The 22,463-nt window shown below is 40.0% G+C and overlaps 1 pseudogene; it reads right to left on the bottom strand.

The window, feature by feature from the left end:
• Nucleotides 1–20,646: 20,646 nt before the first annotated feature.
• Nucleotides 20,647–21,390, bottom strand: LOC119534699 (annotated as a pseudogene).
• Nucleotides 21,391–22,463: the final 1,073 nt, after the last annotated feature.

Raw genomic sequence — 22,463 nt, 5'->3', positions numbered from 1 at the left:
GAGCTAGCGACCCGCTCCCGCTAGCTGGGAGGAGGCCGGGGGAGCTGTGGCCTCACGAACGAGAGACACGGCCGCCGACGCCATCTTGCCACCATTGCTTCTGCCTTGCGCGCCCCAGGGTGCTGCTGTCTGCGTTCTCACGCTATCTGAGCGCCGGAGGAAGCTCCCGGGAGCGGGAACTCACGAGATTATAGGCCGTTTTTCCCGAGACTTGGAAGGCGGAAGGAAGGCGCTTCCGTTTTCGTCTGCTCGCTCAGGCCAGCAGGCCGGGAGGAGAACGCCGATCCCTTCCGGGTCTGAGGGAGTCTACCCCGCCGCTGAAGCGCGTTTGTCTAACTGTCACGGTAAGGAAAATGATGAAAGAACCGCCATAGTTTATCGACTTCAAGATGCATATTATTTGCATTTTAACATATCTAAAAACAAATCAGGATGTGCCTCGCAATTGTGTGTTCTTGCTGAATTGGCAGCATTTTCTTTTTCCTAGGGACTCAGGAAACAATAGTGTATCTTAAAACTGAGGTCATCATAGATTCAGTGAACACGGTAGGTAGAACTTCAGCCCAGTTTATGGGGCGGGAGAAACCAGGCAGAGTCCGCTTTGCCCTGTGGTCATCCGTGGTTTTGAAAAAGCTGCTCTGGGCAGTTGCCGAGTGGTGGACCCAGTCCCAAGCTTGGAATTCAGTTTTCCTGCCTGAGAGAAACCAACTCTGTAAGCTCAGGCACCCAAGATTTGTTGGCTCAGTAAACCTCAATAAAGTGGTTTCCCGGGTTGGCCAAGTCTCTTTTAGACCCTGGCAAAGTTTAGAATTTAGTATAGAAACCCCGTTGTTAACTATGGCAGATTTACATCTTCTTCCTGAGACTTCTCTAATATGATGGGAAAGGTTTTTTTTAAGGCAAAAAGGTGGGACTCTTGTGGAGCTGTAGCAAGGTGGACAGTTGTTGCTACCTTAGAAAATTGGGTGTCCCTTGGTAGTGAGGGATTGAAAGTGCCTACTTGACCAAAAGGGGGTGGGGGTGCGGGAGGGGAGGTAACAAGCTGAGGTCACAGTGGCTGAGAGATCTGAAATAGAGTCGAGATGTTATCCTGGAGGTTTCTCTTATACATGTTCCAGATAGAAATCCCAATTGGCCACAGCATGCCATGCCCTTACCAAAAATAGTCCCCAAATACCTAGGTCCCTACCTGATAATCTATAAAAGATGCACTCACTAAGTTTTATCATTCAGAAACTTCAATCCACTAGAGTGTTCCTATACCAGACAAGTCCTAAAACCCAGAGGCAACAGCCCCTTTGAGATCAGCTATCAGATGCGACCCCCCCTTCCCCATGCTGTTGACACCCCCTTTTAATGTGGACAAGTTAGGGTGCTCACTGTCTAGGCACCACTGAAGATGCAGAAAGAGATTAAGTGAGAGGAAGGAGTAACAACAAACAAGATAAGATTGAACAAAGTTCTATGAATACTGAAACTTTATATAATAATATATATATATTTTTGGATGCTGGGGTGTTGGAATGGCTGGAAGGAGGTAAATGACATGGTGAAACTGTAGCCTGTAGCATCCGTTAAGATTTGCTCTATAGCTGCTCATTGAATTGTGCCTTGAAGGTCTTTACCTTTCTGTATATACCTTGTATTGTATAATAAGGAAAGAACAGAAACTGTGGAACTGTAACCCTTAACAATTTTTGAAATTACATATATGACTGCGAGCTGTACATCAAGAGATGACACCTTTCTGTATGTATTTTATATTTTACAATAATGGCAATGGCTGAAGTTGTGGAACTGTGACCCGTGATGTTCTTTGAGATTTGCTCTCTAACTACTTGTGAAATCATGCAATGAATGTTATCACTGTTATGTATACATGTTAATGTTCACAATTTTAAAAATGCAAAAAAATTTTAAAAAGACTGGGCAATAGAGGCTAGTGCCTGAGGCATCGTACATGAGAATGCAGCCGGAAAAGGTAGAGACCCCAGACTTCCCTCCCTACCAGTTCCACTGGCAAATATGGCTTCCTACCCCAGCAGTGACTGGGAAATGAGCTCCAGGAGAGGAACTCAGAAGCCCAGACGACCAGGGGCAGAGCCCTGTTCTGAGGCTCCTTGGAAAGGAAGTCTCCTCTCTGCAGCAGCTCCAAGCTCAGAAGAAAAGACTGGTAATTAGCTGTACCCTACTAGAATGGCCCAACCAGTCCTGGCTTCAAAGCTCAGCAGCTCCAAGTGCTAGGAACATCTCACTTCTCATGAGACTGTAAATCCAATGGTACACAGACACCAGAACACAGCAGGAAATAACAAAGGAAGAGGGACTCAGAAGGAACAGGGATGATTCTTACACTTATCTTCTGGGCTTATAGCTTAAGGATTTTTCTGGGGTATTTCCCTAGTAATAGGGTTGCTGGGTAATGAATTCTGCATTGTTCAGCATCACAATTTAATACCTAATTGTTTTTCCAAAATGATAGAACTTTTTCAAATAGCGATGTATAATACTTCATGCTATTCTATATCCCTTTTAATTTTATCAGTCTGGAAAGTGTAAAATGATATCTGCTGAACCTTAATTTGCATTTCTCTGGTTCTTAGTAAATGTGAGCATGTCTTGTTATTTTATGGGCCCTTCATGATTTCTTTTTTGTGACATACTTTTTCATGTCTTCTTCCTATATTTCTCCTGTGTTGTCTTTTTAAAAATGAGTTTTATTTTTCATGTACTGTAGATACTGATGCTTTGTCCGTTTGTGTATAAATATCCCAGTTTGTGACTTGCTTTTCACTTTCTTTACAGTATCTTTTGATTAAGAGAAGTTACTAAAATTAAAATATTGAGCTTTATGAAACTCCTCTTATTTGTGTACTTGCCTAACTTCCAGCAATCTTGTTACACTTTCTTGTTCTAAAAATTTATCTGTAGGTAACCTGGGGTTTTTAGACGTCAAAATAATGTCTGCATAATAGTAATTTTGTTTCTCCTCAATACTTCTGTGCCTTTCCCTGGTCAACTTAATATGTTGACTAGGACATGTATAAAAGATTGTTTATAAATAGTGATAATGAGCATTGTGTTTTTAAAGAGAATGCTTCTAGTGTTGCTATAGATATTTTTGCAAGTCATTGTAAAGAATCCTAGTTTGTGAAGAGTGTTTTTTTCCCATTTCTTTTTTTTTTTTTTTTTAATCATCATTTTATTGAGATATATTCACATACCACGCAGTCATACAAAACAAATTGTACTTTCGATTGTTTACAGTACCATTACATAGTTGTACATTCATCACCTAAATCAATCCCTGACACCATCATTAGCACACACACAAAAATAACAAGAATAATAATTAGAGTGAAAAAGAGCAATTGAAGTAAAAAAGAACACTGGGTACCTTTGTCTGTTTGTTTGCTTCCCCTACTTTTCTACACATCCATCCATAAACTAGACAAAGTGGAGTTTGGTCCTTATGGCATTCCCAATCCCACTGTCACCCCTCATAAGCTACATTTTTATACAACTGTCTTCGAGATTCATGGGTTCTGGGTTGTAGTTTAATAGTTTCAGGTATCCACCACCAGCTACCCCAATTCTTTAGAACCTAAAAAGGGTTGTCTAAAGTGTGCGTAAGAGTGCCCACCAGAGTGACCTCTTGGCTCGTTTTGGAATCTCTCTGCCACTGAAGCTTATTTCATTTCCTTTCACATCCCCCTTTTGGTCAAGAAGATATTCTCCGTCCCACGATGCCGGGTCTACATTCCTCCCCGGGAGTCACATTCCATGTTGCCAGGGAGATTCACTCCCCTGGGTGTCTGATCCCATGTAGGGGGGAGGGCAGTGATTTCACCTTTCAAGTTGGCTTAGCCAGAGAGAGAGGGCCACATCTGAGCAACAAAGAGGCATTCAGGAGGAGACTCTTAGGCACAAATATAGGGAGGCCTAGCCTCTCCTTTGCAGCAACCATCTTCCCAAGGGTAAAACTTATCGTAGAGGGCTCAACCCATCAAACCACCAGTCCCCTATGTCTGTGGTCATGTTAGCAACCATGGAGGTGGGGTAGGCGAATACCCCTGCATTCTCCACAGGCTCCTCAAGGGGGCACTACATCTTTTTTTTTTTTCCTTGTTTTTCTTTTTTCTTTTTTTTTTAACTTTCCCTTCTTTTTTAAATCAACTGTATGAAAAAAAAGTTAAAAAGAAAACAAACATACAATAAAAGAACATTTCAAAGAGACCATAACAAGGGAGTAAGAAAAAGACAACTAACCTAAGATAACTGCTTAACTTCCAACATGTTCCTACTTTACCCCAAGAAAGTTACATAATATAGCAACATTTCTGTGAACTTGTTCCTACTATATCCATCAGAAATTAACAGACCATAGTCATTTCTGGGCATCCCCAGAACGTTAAATAGCTTATCTGTTCTTCTTGGATTATTGTTCCCCCTTCCTTAATTGCTCTCTACTGCTAGTTCCCCTACATTCTACATTATAAACCATTTGTTTTACATTTTTCAAAGTTCACATTAGTGGTAGCATATAATATTTCTCTTTTTGTGCCTGGCTTATTTCGCTCAGCATTATGTCTTCAAGGTTCATCCATGTTGTTATATGTTTCACCAGATCGTTCCTTCTTACTGCCGCGTAGTATTCCATCGTGTGTATATACCACATTTTATTCATCCAGTCATCTGTTGAAGGACATTTGGGTTGTTTCCATCTCTTGGCAATTGTGAATAATGCTGCTATGAACATTGGCGTGCAGATATCTGTTCGTGTCACTGCTTTCCGATCTTCCGGGTATATACCGAGAAGTGCAATCGCTGGATCGAATGGTAACTCTATATCTAGTTTTCTAAGGAACTGCCAGACTTACTTCCAGAGTGGCTGAACCATTATACAGTCCCACCAACAATGAATAAGAGTTCCAATTTCTCCACATCCACTCCAGCATTTGTAGTTTCCTGTTTGTTTAATGGCAGCCATTCTAACCGGTGTTAGATGGTATCTCATTGTGGTCTTAATTTGCATCTCTCTAATAGCTAGTGAAGCTGAACATTTTTTCATGTGTTTCTTGGCCATTTGTATTTCCTCTTCAGAGAACTGTCTTTTCATATCTTTTGCCCATTTTATAATTGGGCTGTCTGTACTATTGTCATTGAGTTGTAGGATTTCTTTGTATATGCAAGATATCAGTCTTTTGTCAGATACATGGTTTCCCAAAATTTTTTCCCATTGAGTTGGCTGCCTCTTTACCTTTTTGAGAAATTCCTTTGAGGTGCAGAAACTTCTAAGCTTGAGGAGTTCCCATTTATCTATTTTCTCTTTTGTTGCTTGTGCTTTGGGTGTAAAGTCTAGGAAGTGGCCGCCTAATACAAGGTCTTGAAGATGTTTTCCTACATTATCTTCTAGGAGTTTTATGGTACTTTCTTTTATATTGAGATCTTTGGTCCATTTTGAGTTAATTTTTGTGTAGGGGGTGAGGTAGGGGTCCTCTTTCATTCTTTTGGATATGGATATCCAACTCTCCCAGCCCCATTTGTTGAAAAGACCATTATGGCTCAGTTCAGTGACTTTGGGGGCCTTATCAAAGATCAGTCGGCCATAGCTCTGAGGGTCTATCTCTGAATTCTCAATTCGATTCCATTGATATATATGTCTATCTTTGTGCCAGTACCATGCTGTTTTGGCAACTGTGGCTTTATAATAAGCTTCAAGGTCAGGGAGTGTAAGTCCTCCCACTTCGTTTTTCTTTTTTAGAGTGTCTTTAGCAATTCGAGGCATCTTCCCTTTCCAAATAAATTTGATAACTAGCTTTTCCAAGTCTGCAAAGTAGGTTGTTGGAATTTTGATTGGGATTGCATTGAATCTGTAAATGAGTTTGGGTAGAATTGACATCTTAATGACATTTAGCCTTCCTATCCATGAACATGGAATATTTTTCCATCTTTTAAGGTCCCCTTCTATTTCTTTTAGTAGAGTTATGTAGTTTTCTTTGTATAGGTCTTTTACATCTTTGGTTAAGTTTATTCCTAGGTATTTGATTTTTTTAGTTGCTATTGAAAATGGTATCTTTTTCTTGAGTGTCTCTTCAGTTTGTTCATTTCTAGCATATAGAAACATTACTGACTTATGTGCATTAATCTTGTATCCCGCTACTTTGCTAAATTTGTTTATTAGCTCTAGTAGGTGTATCGTTGATTTCTCAGGGTTTTCTAGATATAAGATCATATCATCTGCAAACAATGACAGTTTTACTTCTTCTTTTCCAATTTGGATGCCTTTTATTTCTTTGTCTTGCCGGATTGCCCTGGCTAGCACTTCCAGCACAATGTTGAATAACAGTGGTGACAGCGGGCATCCTTGTCTTGTTCCTGATCTTAGAGGGAAGGCTTTCAGTCTCTCACCATTGAGTACTATGCTGGCTGTGAGTTTTTCATATATGCTCTTTATCATGTTGAGGAAGTTTCCTTCAGTTCCTACCTTTTGAAGTGTTTTTATCAAAAAGGGATGTTGGATTTTGTCAAATGCTTTTTCAGCATCTATTGAGATGATCAATTGATTTTTCCCTTTCAAGTTTTTAATGTGTTGTAATACATTGATTGTTTTTCTTATGTTGAACCATCCTTGCATGCCTGGAATGAACCCCACTTGGTCATGGTGTATGATTTTTTTAATGTGTCTTTGGATTCGATTTGCAAGTATTTTGTTGAGGATTTTTGCATCTATATTCATTAGGGAGATTGGCCGGTAGTTTTCCTTTTTTGTAGCATCTTTGCCTGGTTTTGGTATTAGATTGATGTTAGCTTCATAAAATGAGTTAGGTAGTGTTCCATTTTTTTCAATGTTTTGAAAGAGTTTGAGTAAGATTGGTGTCAGTTCTTTCTGGAAAGTTTGGTAGAATTCCCCTGTGAAGCCATCTGGCCCTGGGCATTTATTTGTGGGAAGATTTTTGATGACTGATTGGATCTCTTTCCTTATGATGAGTTGGTTGAGGTCTTCTATTTCTTCTCTGGTCAGTCTACATTGTTCATATGTTTCCAGGAAATTGTCCATTTCTTCTACATTATCCAGTTTGTTGCCATACAGTTGTTCATAATATCCTCTTATAATTTTTTTAATTTCTTCAGGATCTGCAGTTATGTCACCTTTTTCATTCATTATTTTGTTTATATGAGTCTTCTCTCTTTTTGATTTTGTTAGTCTAGCTAGGGGCTTGTCAATCTTGTTGATCTTCTCAAAGAACCAACTTTTGGTGATATTTATCCTCTCTATTGTTTTTTTGTTCTCTATGTCATTTATTTCTGCTTTAATCCTTGTTATTTCTTTTCTTCTACTTGGTTTAGGATTGGTTTGCTGTTCATTTTCTAGCTTCTTCAGTTGATCCATTAGTTCTTTGATTTTGGCTCTTTCTTCCATTTTAATATATGCGTTTAGTGCTATAAATTTCCCCCTTAGCACTGCTTTTGCTGCATCCCATAGGTTTTGGTATGTTGTGTTCTCATTTTCATTCGTCTCTATATATTTAGCAATTTCTCTTGCTATTTCTTCTTTAACCCACTGATTGTTTAGGAGTGTGTTGTTTAACCTCCAGGTATTTGTGAATTTTCTAAGTCTCTGATGGTTATTGACTTCTAATTGTATTCCATTGTGGTCAGAGAATGTGCTTTGAATAATTTCAATCTTTTTAAATTTACTGAGGCTTGTTTTATGTCCCAGCATATGATCTATTCTGGAGAAAGTTCCATGAGCACTAGAAAAGTATGTGTATCCTGGTGATTTGGGATGTAATGTCCTGTATATGTCTGTTAAATCTAATTCATTTATCAGATTGTTTAGGTTTTCAATTTCCTTATTGGTCTTCTGTCTGGTTGAACTATCTATAGGAGAGAGTGATGTGTTGAAGTCTCCCACAATTATTGTGGAAACATCAATTGCTTCCTTTAGTTTTGCCAGTGTTTCTCTCATGTATTTTGTGGCACCTTGATTGGGTGCATAGACATTTACGATTGTTATTTCTTCTTGCTGAATTGCCCCTTTTATTAGTATGTAGTGGCCTTCTTTGTCTCTCAAAACATCCCTGCATTTGAAGTCTATTTTATCTGAGATTAATATTGCTACACCTGCTTTCTTTTGGCTGTAGCTTGCATGAAATATTTTTTTCCATCCTTTCACTTTCAGTTTCTTTGTGTCCCTGTGTCTAAGATGAGTCTCTTGTATGCAACATATTGATGGTTCATTTTTTTTGATCCATTCTGCGAATCTATATCTTTTAATTGGGGAGTTTAATCCATTTACATTCAACGTTATAACCGTGAAGGCATTTCTTGTATCGGCCATCTTATCCTTTGGTTTATGTTTGCCATATTTTTCCCTCTCTCTATTAATATCCTTTATTGTACCCATACCGAATCTCTTTAGTACTGAACCTTTCTCCAAGTCTCTCTGTCCTGTCTTTGTTTCTCTGTCTGTAGGGTTCCCTTGAGTATCTCCAGTAGGGCAGGTCTCTTGTTAGCAAATTCTCTCAGCATTTGTTTGTCTGTGAAAAATTTAAGCTCTCCCTCAAATTTGAAGGAGAGCTTTGCTGGATAAAGTATTCTTGGCTGGAAGTTTTTCTCACTCAGAATTTTAAATATATCGTGCCACTGCCTTCTCGCCTCCATGGTGGCTGCTGAGTAGTCACTACTTAGTCTTATGCTGTTTCCTTTGTATGTGGTGAATTGCTTTTCTCTTGCTGCTTTCAGAACTTGCTCCTTCTCTTCTGTGTTTGACAGTGTGATCAGTATATGTCTCGGAGTGGGTTTATTTGGATTTATTCTATTCGGGGTTCGCTGAGCATTTATGATTTGTGTATTTATGTTGTTTAGAAGATTTGGGAAGTTTTCCCCAACAATTTCTTTGAATACTCTTCCTAGACCTTTACCCTTTTCTTCCCCTTCTGGGACACCAATGAGTCTTATATTCGGACGTTTCATATTATCTATCATATCCCTGAGGTCCATTTCGATTTTTTCAATTTTTTTCCCCATTCTTTCTTTTATGCTTTCATTTTCCATTCTGTCATCTTCCAGGTCACTGATTCGTTGTTCACCTTCCTCTAGTCTTGTACTATGAGTGTCCAGAATCTTTTTAATTTGGTCAACAGTTTCTTTAATTTCCATAAGATCATCCATTTTTTTATTTAGTCTTGCAATGTCTTCTTTATGCTCTTCTAGAGTCTTCTTGATTTCCTTCATATCCCGTACTATGGTCTCATTGTTCATCTTTAGTTCTTTGAGTAGCTGCTCTAGGTGCTGTGTCTCTTCTGGTCTTTTGATTTGGGTGCTTGGGCTTGGGTTATCCATATCGTCTGGTTTTTTCATATGCTTTATAATTTTCTGTTGTTTTTGGCCTCGTGGCATTTGCTGAACTTGATAGGGTTCTTTTAGGGTTTGTAGACCTATTGAAGTCCTTATCTCTAATTTATCAGATCTACAGCTTCGTGGAGTACACTTTCTCTAACTAACCAGCAGGTGGCGTCCACGAGCCACCTGTTCTCCACAAGCCAGTTCTCCCCTGCTTAGCCTTTTTGGTGAGTGGGGGAGTGAGTCTTGTGGGGCCCAATTGGTGTACCAAGCTTGCGTGTGTAGTTGGTGTTGCCTGCCCTGTATGTGGGGCGTGTTTCTGGGCAGTCGGGGAGGGGGGGTGGCCCTAACAATCAAATCTCCCTGGTGATCCTAGAGTTTTAAAGCTGCTGCAATAGTCTAATCCTTCAGTTCAGTCCTGCCACAGTTTGTCTCTGCCACTGACCCACAAGTCTTTGGTATTGGCGTATGGCTCCTGAGACTTGCAAGTGGGCCCCTCTTCCAGGCCGTGCAGCCCGGGTCCTCTGTTGAGGGATGACTGTGCTATGTCACAGGTGAGTGCCGTCCCCCCAGGGCAGTTCTGGGCTGCTGGGCTGTGTAGGGAGGCTCCCAGTCTGCTGAAATGATGGCTGAATGGGGCTTTGTTAATTCACACTGCTCCACCTTCCCAACTCTGGGACAATCAGCTGAGGTTGCAGGGAAGGCTAATGTCCACGCCCAGTTTTGTGGTGTGTGCCTGTTATTTGAAGCACTTCCGTCACACTGGGTTGTCTGGGGCAGCTCTTGGCTATGGGGCTGGCGATGGGCAGGAGTGTTTCCTGTCCACAAGGATGGTGGCTGTGAGCGGACACCCCCCTTTTCTTGGGAAGTTGTGGTGTTTAGTGAATTTTCACAGCCACTGGATTATTGCCTTTTGTCTCAGAGCTCTCTTAGTTCTGCTCTTGACTTGACGTGCCCAAATTGCAATTCTTTGAAGCTTTCTGTATTGGGCTTCTTAGAGTAATTGTTTTAGAAAAAGAAAAAAGGATTAAAAAAAAAAAAAAAAAAAAAAAGGGCCCTCCTCAGAGATCTAATGGGTTATTGAAATGCTAATAGACAAAGCAACCAGGGCCATTAAGGAAAGGTCCACAGGGCAGAGAGATCAGCTTTTCTTCGGGATTTGCATATGCGCCTCAAGGCCTGAGCTCCGCCCTTCCCCTTTCTGTGTTCACCAGAACTCCAAAAATCCTCTGCTTTTATTTTGGAGTTTTTCGTGTTATGTTTTTTTTTTCTATACCTGTCTCCTCTCTGCTGGGCTGGCAGCTCTCAGATTCTCTGGTGTGTGGTCTCAGTCTATCTATGGTTGGAGTATGGATTAGTAGAATGAGTTTCCGAGAAGGGCTACCACTGCAGTTCTCCCTTCTCCTTCCCGGAGCTGACAGCCCCTCCTCCCACGGGACTGAGCCTGGCAGGGAGGGGCGCGGGTCCCCTGGCCTCAAAAACTTACAGATTTCGCTGATCTCAGCAGTTCGACATTTTCATGAGTGTTGTATGAAGTATGCCCAAAGACAGATTGCTCTGTGGTGTCCAGTCCACGCAGTTCCTGGCTTTTTACCTACTTTCCTGGAGGAGTAACTAAAACTTACAGCTCACCAGTCTGCCATCTTGCCCCGCCTCCACTCCCGTGAATTTTTTTGGTTTAAGTTGCTCATCTGTTGCATCCTCACTCCTAAATAGTTTTTATTTCCTGTAAACAAGGATATTCTCTTACATAATTGCAATCCAGATGTCAAAACTAGGAAATTAACCATTTAGTCCTCAAACCTTCACATTTCACTTATTAGCTTAAAAATGCCCTTTTAAGCAAAGGAACCAGTTCACTATCAAAGTTTGTTGCTTGTCATCATTCTTTTGTGTCCTTCAATCCGTAACTACTAACTCAGTCTTTCTTTGACTTTCAAAACCTTGACATTTTTGAAGATCATAGGCCATTTATTTTATAAAATGCCCCTCAGGTTGTGTTTTTGATACTTCTACATGATCAATTTCAAGTAACTCATCTTTGGCAGAAATATCGCAAAAGTGATTTGAAACCTTTTCATTGCCTCCTATCAGGTGGAATGTGATTTCTGTTTGTTCCTTATTGATTATATCTTTGATCACTTCATTTGAATTGGTGTCAGCTAGGGTTCTCCATGGTGTAGTTACTTTTTTTTTTACTACTAATTATTTTATGGGAGGATATATTGAGACTATGTAAATATCCCATTCCTCATCAAATATTTTATCTGTCCCTCATTTATCTATCTAATCTGTATGGAACCATGTATTTTATTACATTTTATTTAGCATAATGTATTAATTTGGTACTTGAATTGTTCCAAATTTGGCCAGCTACTTCAAGCTGCATTAAATCATCAGTCAATGTCTGCAGCTGTGACTGATTACATCAATGAAGGGCATGTCTTCCACAATGAGAGAATGCCATCAGCTAGATTTAATCCAGTCAGCTGAAGACTTTTAAGTGAGTCAGATAGAGGACCTTCACTTCTTCTTCAGCTGACCAGCGAAGCATTGCCTGAGTTCATCGAAGTTGCCAGTTGTTGCCTGAGGAGTTCATCGAATGTTGTCATCAGAGTTGCCAGGTTGCTGCCTGAGGAGTTCATCAAACATCTGCATTGGAGTTGCCAGTCTGCTGCCTGCCCTATGGAATTTGGGCTCATGCATACCCGCAGTTACGTGAGACACTTTTATAAATCTTATATTTATAGATATCTCTTGTTGATTCTGTTTCCCAGAGAACCCTAAATAATACATACGGACATAAAAGTGTCCAAACTAAGGCATCAACAAGAGGATATCTTCATTGAAGAATGGCTGATGGCATCCAGAACACCTCTGTCAGCTGGGAAGGCAGGTGGCTGGTGTCTGCTGATCCTTTGCTCCCAGGTTGTTTTTAAAAATGGCTTATTCCAAGTGTCTTTCTGGGCTTCTGTCTTAACGTCTCTCCTCAACTCCTGTGCATCCTTGCTTCTTTCTCCTAGGGCATTTCTCTCTAAGCATCTTAGGGTCCTCTCTTGGCTTCTCCTGGGCAAACTCTGGGCTTCGTCTCTGAGCTTAGCATATCCAAACGTCCTTCTGTCTTCATCTCCAAGCATTTCTAAGCATCTCTGTCCCCAAGCTTCTCTCCAAAAGTCTCTCTCAGCTACTCTGAACTGTGCTCAATCTGTGGGCTCTCTTATAGGACTCCAGTAAAGTAAAATCCAGCCTGACTGGGTGGGGTCATATCTCCATGGAAATATTCACTCAAAATGTCTCACCTATAGTTGAGGGGTTTACAGCTCCATGGAAACAACCTAATCAAAATGCTCCATCTTATCAAGAGACCAAGTCTGCCCTGAAACATTGTATTAAAGAACATAGCTTTTCTGGGGAACATAATATATCCAAAGTTGCACATTCTACCCCCTGGACCCCAGAAAAACATGTTCTTTCCAAATGCAAAATACATTTATTCCTTCACAGTAACACAAAAGCCTAAATCATTTAAGTAGCAATAGATAAGTACAAAAGTCTTATCAAAATCATTTACAGGTGTGGTTTGTTCTAAGGCAAAATTCTCCTCTGGTTGTGGGCCTGTGAAACTCGAACAAGTTATCTGCTTTCAATATACAAGGGAGGGACAGTCATAGAATAAACCTTTCTATTGCTACAGGGAGAAATTTGGAGGAAGACAGGAATCACTAGACCAAAACAGTTCCAAAAACCTGCAGGGCATACTTCATTAGGTTTCAAAGTCTGAGAGTCATTTATAGAATGACATTTATCCTCCAGGCTTGAGAGAGTGGCAGTCCCACCCTTTCCAAAGGCTTTCATGGCAGCCCTTTTCTCTCAAAATGCTGGGGTGAGTGCTCCAAAATACACATTGGGGAGACCACCTTCTTCCTGGCCCCTGCCTCCTCAAGCATTGCGGCATCGCTGAGACTCTGCATCTCCAGGGCAAAGATTCTCCCCTCTCCAAACAATGGGATGGTGGGCAGGCTCTCCCCAATCCCTGTGGAATGTGCCCCACCCTTTTTGATGCCTGAGTTGAGAATAAAAATCTGTGATGTCTCGTCTGAGCAGCAGGCACAAAACACATGGTCACCACATCTATAGTCCTTGTTCCTGGCTAATCTGAAACAAAGTAATCTAATCACCTTGTCCTTTTCACTCAAGTTCCACCCACCTTTTCAGGTGCTCAACATTATCAGATTGTGTTGAGGGTCTTGCCCGCGGGATGTCCATTCAACTCTCATCCTTATCCTCTCTTAAGGCACCCAAGAAGGTCCAGGGATTAGAACATGGATGTAGGGAGGGAGGCTGCTGCCATACTAAGCCTTTTCCATCACTGATAGGAGTTTGTGCATCAGTGTCTCCAAGATTGTATGCCCTTGATGCTCACTTTTTGAGGCTAGGTATGGTTCTTTCTGCAGATCTCTTCTCTTCCAGGGCTCAGAAATTTCTCTTAATTTTTTTTTAAGCCTTACTTACTTTTTCACTATCCCCACCCCACCCCCCGTTAATTTATATTCTAGTTTCATATTTTGTGTCTGGCTTATTTCACTCAACATGGTATCTTCAGGGTTCATCCAAGTTATCACAATTATCAGAATTGCATTGCTTTTAATGGCTTCCTAATGTTCCATTGGGTGTATATACCATATTTTTAATTAATTCAGGTTTAATTTACCTGCAATAAAAATCACGCTTTTTTGGTATGTGATCTGAGTTTACCAAATGCAAACAAATGTGCCAAGAGGGGCTGGCCAGTCCAGGCATCTTGAGCACCCCCACCAGCATGCATTATTGTGGCAGGGACTGCTCCAGCACTCTTGGGCAGAAGCAGCTCACATCTCCTGCCCACTCAGCTCACAACTCCTGCTAGTTCCTGCTCCAAGGAAGCCTCAAGGTGTGTCCTGCCACTGGCAGATGCCTGGGGAGGTGAAATCTTTTTAAAATGTAAGCATTTAGAGCTCTAAAATTTTCTCACAGCACTGCCTTTGATGTAACCCATAAGGTTTGGTATGTATAATTTCATTTTCATCCACCAGTAGGTACATCCTAATTTCATTGTGACTTCTACTTTGACCCACTGTTTTAACATTTAGATGAATCTTTAGGATGTTATGTTGACCAAAGTTAGCCAAAAACAAAAGGACAAATACTGTATGTTCTCACCAATGTGAACTAATATTAATGAGCAAACTTTGAGGGTTAAAAGCTGAGAACACAGTTTATCATGAGATAGAAAGAGGGTAAAGGTCAGGCATTTGATGCTGAAATAGGATAAAATGTTCAACAGGATTGATTGTGTAGATCCAGAAATAGATACCGTAATAGTGTGTGATGGTAGCACAATATTGTAAGTGCACTGAACAAAAATGTCTGTGAGTGTAGCTCAAAGAGGAGGGCTGGGGACATTGGTGACACCAGAGGTAAAGATAGACAATAAAGATTGTGAATGTATAACTTAGTGAAAACTAGAGTGGTCAATGATTGTGACTAAATGTACAAAATATAAAAATATTTTTATATGTGGGAAAACAAATGAATGTCAACAATCCAAACTGTTGAAAAAGAGATGGTATTGGACAAAAAATACAATCAAAGCAAACTGGAGTCTGTGGTCAACAGGAACATTGTAGTACGCTTCCATTAAATGTAACAAAGGCAATATACCAAAGTTAAATGTGTATGAGAGGGGGATATAAGGGAGGTATATAGAATTCTTGGTAGTAGTGGTGTTGTCTGACCTTACTATTATATTGTATTGTATGGTATTTTATTTTTCTTTTTATCTTTTTTTTATTCTTAAAATTTTTTTTTCATAGTAATGAATATGTTCAAGGGCTGATTTTGGTGATAAATGCACAACTATATGATGCTACCATGAACAATTGATCATACACTGTGGATAGTTGTATGGTATGTGAATATATCTCTATAAAATAGTGGGAAAAATATAAATAGGGATAAAGTATTGGAGAAAACATGGATAGAGGGATGTACCTGTTTACTGTTGGTGGGGAACTTGAATGGTGTAGACTATCTGGAGGACAGTGTGATGGTTCCACAAGAAGCTAAATATGTGGGGGCCATAAGGTCCTGCAACCTCATTATGGGGTATGTACTTGGAATATCTGGGAGCAGGGACGTGAATGGACAGTTGCACACTGGTGTTTATGGAGGCAGTATGCATGATTTGCAATGGGTGGAGGTGGCCTAAGGTACATCGACTGAGGAACAGAATGGTGAACTGTGGTGTATGAATACAATGGAATATTGAGCAACAGCGAGAAGGAGCGAACCTGAGACATGCAGTGAGCTGAATGGATCCTTTAGACAGCATTTTGAGTAAAGCACACCAGAAATGAAAAGACAAACATTATAATGCCTCACCGATAAGGATTAACTACAATGTGTAAACTCTGAGAATCGAATCTTAAAGCACAGCTTATCAGGGGAACGCTTACTGTAATGGTCCCTAGATTGTAAGCTCTTACAGCAGTCACATCTATTCCTGAATTGTAATGGCTGTCTCCAAATTCTGAGATTCTAATCCCTTTCCGTATAACCTGGTTGGTGTCTGGAACTTTGGGTATCTGTGTGACACCCGAAACTCAGAGCTAGAGCTTGGCAGCTATGAATGTCAGTAATAACACATATAGGAACTGTTAAAAAAAAGCTGAAAAAGAGTCCAGAATTCAGTTAAAGATCTGAAAGAAGCAGATCTGGTTAGGAATAAGGCAAATCAGGTCAAAAGGTAAAGGACGATACTGACTGTGTTTTGAGACCAAGGGAAGAGATGTTTAGTTGGTGCAGGATATATATCTTCTACCGCACACTAAATAATTTAACTTGTACAGTCAGTTTTTTCAAACACCGTAATTACATGGAACTTCGAATAGGAAGTGAGATCTGGTATGTTTGTACAGGTTAGTGTGAAATAGCGATACATTCGAAAGTAATTTGGGGAGAGAATAAAAATATATATGCAGGGCCCCCCTGAGGAGCTGGGGGAAAATGCAGAAATGTTGGACTTCCCCACCTGGGTTATTACTGATATTCTCACAGACATTGAAGGCTGAAAATTTGGTGTGCCAAGTCCTCAATCTTGGGCTTGCCCTTACGAAGCTTGTTTTTGCAAAAGAAGGGATAAGCCTACTTATAATTGTGCCTAAGAGTCTTCCATAGAGTACCTCTTTGTTGCTCAGATGTGGCCCTCTCTTTCTAGCTTAGCCAACTTGACAGGTGAATTCACTGTCCTCCCCCCTATGTGGGATCTGACTCCCAGGGGTGTAAATCTCCCTGGCAATGCAGGATATGATTCTCTGGAGATGAGCCTGGACCCAGCCTCATGAGATTGAGAAAATCTTCTTGACCAAAAAGGGGAAGTGAAATGAAACAAAATAAAGTTTCAGTGGCTGAGAGATTTCAAATGGAGTCGAGAGGTCACTCTGGAGGACATTCTTATGCACTACATAGATATCCCTTTTTACGCTTTAGTGTATTGGAATACCTAGAAGAAAATACTTGAAACGTCTAATTGCAAGCCAGTAGCCTTGATTCTGGAAGATGATTGTATAACTATGTAGCTTATGTGGGGTGATGGTATGATTGTGAAAACCATGTAGCTCACACTCCGTTTATCCAGTGTATGGATGGATGAGTAGAAAAATGGGGACAAGCATTATGTGAAAAACAGGGTGGGATGGGAGGATAATTTGGGTGTTATTTTTTACTTTTATTTTTTATTCTTTCTGGTGTAAGGGAAATGTTCAAAAATGGATTGGGGTGATGAATGCACAATTATATGATGGTACTGTGAACAGTTGATTGTACACCATGGATGATTGTATGGTATGTGAATATATCTCAATAAAACTGAATTTTAAAAAAGTAAAAAAAATTAAACAATGAAAGAATGTAAAAAAATGTAAAAGAGTGTAATTTAGAACTCTAAAATTTCCTCTCGGCACTGACTTTGATGTAGCCCATAAGGTTTGGTGTTTTATGATTTTATTTTCATCTGCCAGATGGTATGTCCTAATTTCCCTGTGACTTCTTCTTTGACCCATTGTTTGCTTAAAAGGTTAGTATTTTATTTCCACATATTTGTGAATTTTCCAGTTCTCCCTCTGTGATTGATTTCTAGCTTAATTTCATTGTGGTTGGGGAAGGTACATTTTATGATTTCTATATTTTTGAATTTATTGACATGGTTTTTGATCAAACATATGGACTGTCATGGAGGATGACCCACATGCATATGTCTCTCTCTCTCTCTCTCTCTCTCTCTCTCTCTCCATATATATATATTAGGGCTGGTTGGTTTATAATATATTTCCAGTCTTTTCTTTCCTTATTGTACTTCTGTCTCATTGTTCTGTGCTTTTTGAAAATGGTATATCGCAATAGCCTACTGTTAACATGTGTTCTAGTTTGCTAATGCTGCGGAATGCAAAACACCAGAGATGGATTGGCTTTTATGAAAAGGGGGTTTATTTGGCTATACAGTTACAGTCTTAAGGCCATAAAGTGTCCAAGGTAACACATCAGTAATCAGGTACCTTCACTGGAGGATGGCAAATGGCGTCCGGAAAACCTCTGTTAGCTGGGAAGGCACGTGGCTGGCATCTGCTCCAAAGTTCTGGTTTCAAAATGGCTTTCTCCTGGGATGTTCCTCTCTAGCAAGCTTGCTCCTCTTCAAAACGTCACTCATAGCTGCACTCTTTCCAGTCTGAGTCAGCACCTTTATATGGCTCCACTGATCAAGGCCCACCTCGAATGGGCGGGGCCACGCCTCCATGGAAATATCCTATCAGTTATCATCCACAGTTGGGTGGGGCACATCTCCATGCAAACAACCTACACCAAAACGTCTGTCCCACAAGACCACAAAGATAATGGCATTTGGGGGACACAATACATTCAAACCGGCACAACATGTAACTATTTCTCCCTTCAAATCTCTCAATATTTGCTTCATACATTTTGGATTCTGCTCTTAAGTGCATGTACATGCATAATTGTTAAGTTTTCTTGTTAAATGAACCCTTTTATCATATAAAGTAATGTTCTTCATTCCTCATAACAGTTTTAATCTGATAATAGTATAGCTACTCCGTCTCTCTTTTGTTTCCTGTTTGCATGTTATATTTTCTTCCATCCTTTACCTTCAGCCTACTTGTGTCTTTCAATTTAAGGTGAGTGTCTTCTAAACCACATTTAGTTAGGTCATGATCATCCATTTTGACAGGCAAGTTCAATCCATTTACACAGAAAGTAACTACCAATAATGCAGAACTTTAAACTGCCATTTTGCTATTTGTTGTTGGTAAGTCATATATTTTTACCCTCAATTCTTTCGTTAATGTCTTCTTTCATATTTGTTTGGTTTTTTTGTTTTCATCATTTGGATCCCCTTCTTGTTTCTGTCTGTATATATTATTCATATATTTCTTCTGTGATTTCCAACAGATGAAACTTAATATCCAAAATCTGTAAATAATGTTTGATGAGATGCAATTTCAATACAACACACATACACTGTTCCTGTACCCCTCTCTCCCCACACTTTTTGTTTTACTTTTTACAAATTAGAACTTCATACATTGTAGGTCCCAAACCAAAAATTAATCATTACTTTTTTTTAACTTAATGTTATTGAGATTGTTCACATACTGTACAATTATCCAAAGATCCAATGTATACAATCAATTGCCCATGGTACCATCATACAGCTGTGCATCCGTCATCACAATTAATTTTTTTTTCAATTTTTAGAACATTTTCATTACTCCAGAAAAGAAATAAAGACCAAAAAAAAAAGAAACCTCAAATCATCCTCTACCCCTAACCACCCCCCTCCATTATTGACTCACAGTATTGGTATAGTACATTTGTTACTGTTGATGAAAGAATGTTAAACTACTACTAACTGTAGTATATAGTTTGCAATAGGTATATTTTTTCCTATATGCCCCACAATTATTAACTTCTAATTATAGTGTCATACATTTGTTGTAGGTCATGAAAGAGAGTTTTAATATTTGTACAGTTAATCACAGACATTGTCCACAAGATTCACTATTTTATACATTCCCATCTTTTAACCTCCAACTTTCTTTTTGGTGAAACATGTGACTCTAAGTTTCCCCCTTCCACCACATTAACACACCATTCAGCACTGTTAGTTATTCTCACAATGCGCTACCATCACCTCTGTCCATTTCCAAACACTTAAGTTCAACCTAGTTGAACATTCTGCTCAGAAAAAGCAACTGCTTCCCATGATGTAGCCTCATTCTATATCCTGGTAACTTATATTTCATATTGTTCTAGTTTGCTAATGCTGCCAGATTGCAAAACACCAGAAATGGATTGGCTTTTATAAAGGGAGTTTATTTGGTTACACAGTTACAGTCTTAAGGCCATAAAGTGTCCAAGGTAACACATCAATAGAGTACCTTCACTGAAGGATGGCCAGTGGCATCTGGAAAACCTGTTAGCTGGGAAGGCACATCGCTGGTGTCTCCTCCAAGTTCTGGTTTGAAAATGGCTTTCTCCCAGAATGTTCCTCTCTATGCTGCAGCTCCTCTTCAGAATGTCACTCTCAGTTGCTCTTGGGGTTTTTGTCCTCTCTTGGCTTTTCCGGAGCAAGTGTCTGCTTTCAATGGCTGACTCAACTGTCTCTCATCTGGAGCTCCTCTCTCAGCTCATGTGCATTCTTCAAAGTGTCCCTCTTGGCTGTAGCAAACTTGTTCCTTCTGTCTGAGCTTATATAGTGCTCCGGTAAACTTCTCAAGGCCCATGCTCAATGGGTGGGGCCACACCTCCATGGAAATCATCCAATCAGAGTCATCATCTACAGTTGAGTGGATCACATATCCATGGAAGCACTCAAAGAATTAGTCTAATCAACACTAATATGTCTGCCCACACAAGACTGCATCAAAGATAATGGCATTTTGGGGACATAATACATTCAAACTGGCACACGTCTATGAGTTTACGTATTATAATTAGTTCATATCAGTGAGACCATGCAATATTTGTCCTCATGTGTCTGACTTACTTCACTCAATATAGTGCCCTCAAGTTTTCTTCATCAATCGATTTTTTTTAAGATGGCATTCCTCACCCACTGTATATTCCATCTTAAGTAAACAGTGGAAAGTTCCCTGTATAGTCATGTATTTATGTATTAACCACCAACACCACTATATGATGTTGTACCAAGAACTCTGCTTGCTTTAGGATTCCAAAACAAGTGTACTATTTTGCTGCCTTTGTGTAGGAAGGTATTGCCCCCCCTACCCCCATGAAGTCAGGCCCTCAAAGTGCTTGTACATGTAATTGATGAAGACCCAATCTTTGTTCTTATAGTCAGTCTCAGGGTGATTACTTATGGTCACTGTTGGCTTAAGATTCTGGAAACTCATCAAAGTTTGAGGTATTAACAATGTTTTTTTTTTTTTTTTTTTTTTTTTTTAATTTCAACAGGTCTCCCTCTGATATGTTCCCAGTCAATGCTTTCAAAACCAAGAATTACTTTTGATTTCCTCAACACTAGGGGCTCCAATTCTATGTTCCCATTCACAGCAGAATCTCAAAATTAGATCCTTAGCTTTCTCAGAGAGATGGAAACTTCTGGAGGAAAAGTCAAAGTTTCTTTCCAGTTCATCACCTTCTTATATGTTTCTTGAGGGGTCTCAGAACAGAAAGGTAAGTAGCCAATGAGCGTCTCATATCTGATCACCCCAAGCAACCAACAATCACAGAGCTTGTTGTACCCAGTCTGTGTGAACATCTCAGGAGCAATGTAGTCAGGAATGACTACTGTGGAGAAGGCTAGCTGTGTCTATTTCTTTTCCAGTTTTCTGCTTTCCTTTTGGAATTCATGTTCTGGAAAGTTGAATCACTGGGGAGGCAGTGGTTCAGATTCCTGTAAAATTCTGTTCTATGTGCTTTCTTCAGTCCTGTGCAAAGGCCGAAGTCAGAAAGCTTCACATGGCCCTTGCTGTTGTATGTCTCCATTGTTTTATCTGCTGTTGTATGTCTCCATTGTTTTTCCTCTCTCTATTTTGCCTTTCATTCCCATAAGTTCTGTGATTTGTTTTTTTCAAGCATACAAATTCCTCTTTATGGTCAACTAGTGTCTTTATATCCTTCAACTCTTTTGCCACATTTCCCTTCAGCTCATTAATTTGATTTAGAAGATTTTTTTGAACATCTTTATTTAGTTGTTTCAGCTCCTGTATCTCATTTGAGATTTATGTTTTTTCCTTTCCCTGGGCCATATCTTCATTTTTCCTAGTGACATAATTTTTTGTTGTCTAGGCATCTGGTTCCCTTGATTACCCCAGTCAGATTGTCCCAAAACAGATGGGCCCAAGTCTCAGGAGGAATGTGTATTCAGTATCAAGTTTCCCTGAGGATGAGACCCAGCAGATTCTCCAACTTTCCTGTGAGCACTCTAGACTCTTGCTTTTCCTGTACTGTCCCACAGGTGGTGCTTGTCAGCCTGCAGCATCCTGCTGGTGTAAAGATATGCAGTGCCTTTAATTCTCAGTTGACCCTGTTCCATTCAGGGGCCAAGGGTGTCAGAAGCCAAGCGTAAGTTGTTTCTGTTTTTTTCCTACCCCATGCCCTTGGGTCTGAATTCTCTGAGGGAGGGCTGCCACTTCAGCTGAGTCCTGCCACCTTTTCTTAGGGAAGATACACCCTTTAAGGAGTTACCTCCTACACTTGAATTCCACCTTTGTCTCTCTCTCTTAACTCCACCCTTGCCTGGGTCAGCACTGATAATTGAAAATTCCTGAGGCTTTCTCTAATGAACTACTTAGAATGGAGAATTAAAAAGAAAGAAAGAAAGAAAGAAATCCTCTTGTCAGAGCCAGTCCCCAGCCCCAGTTTTACCAGTTGACCAGAGTTGATATCTGGTTCTCTGTGCTACTTTTCTTGGGACACAGCCTTTCCCCAGTATTTTGAGCTCTCTCTGGGTTTATCTGTGCTGGTAGCTTGCATTCAGTAGCACAGATTTGTTAATTGAAACCACCTAGAAGACTGATTCTTTTTCTCATAGGGAAGTG

This window comes from Choloepus didactylus, chromosome 5 (assembly GCF_015220235.1).
Source record: "Choloepus didactylus isolate mChoDid1 chromosome 5, mChoDid1.pri, whole genome shotgun sequence".
Lineage (NCBI taxonomy): Eukaryota > Metazoa > Chordata > Mammalia > Pilosa > Megalonychidae > Choloepus > Choloepus didactylus.
The sequence above is the reverse complement of the archived record's forward strand: the minus strand, read 5'-3'. Positions and strand labels throughout refer to the sequence as shown.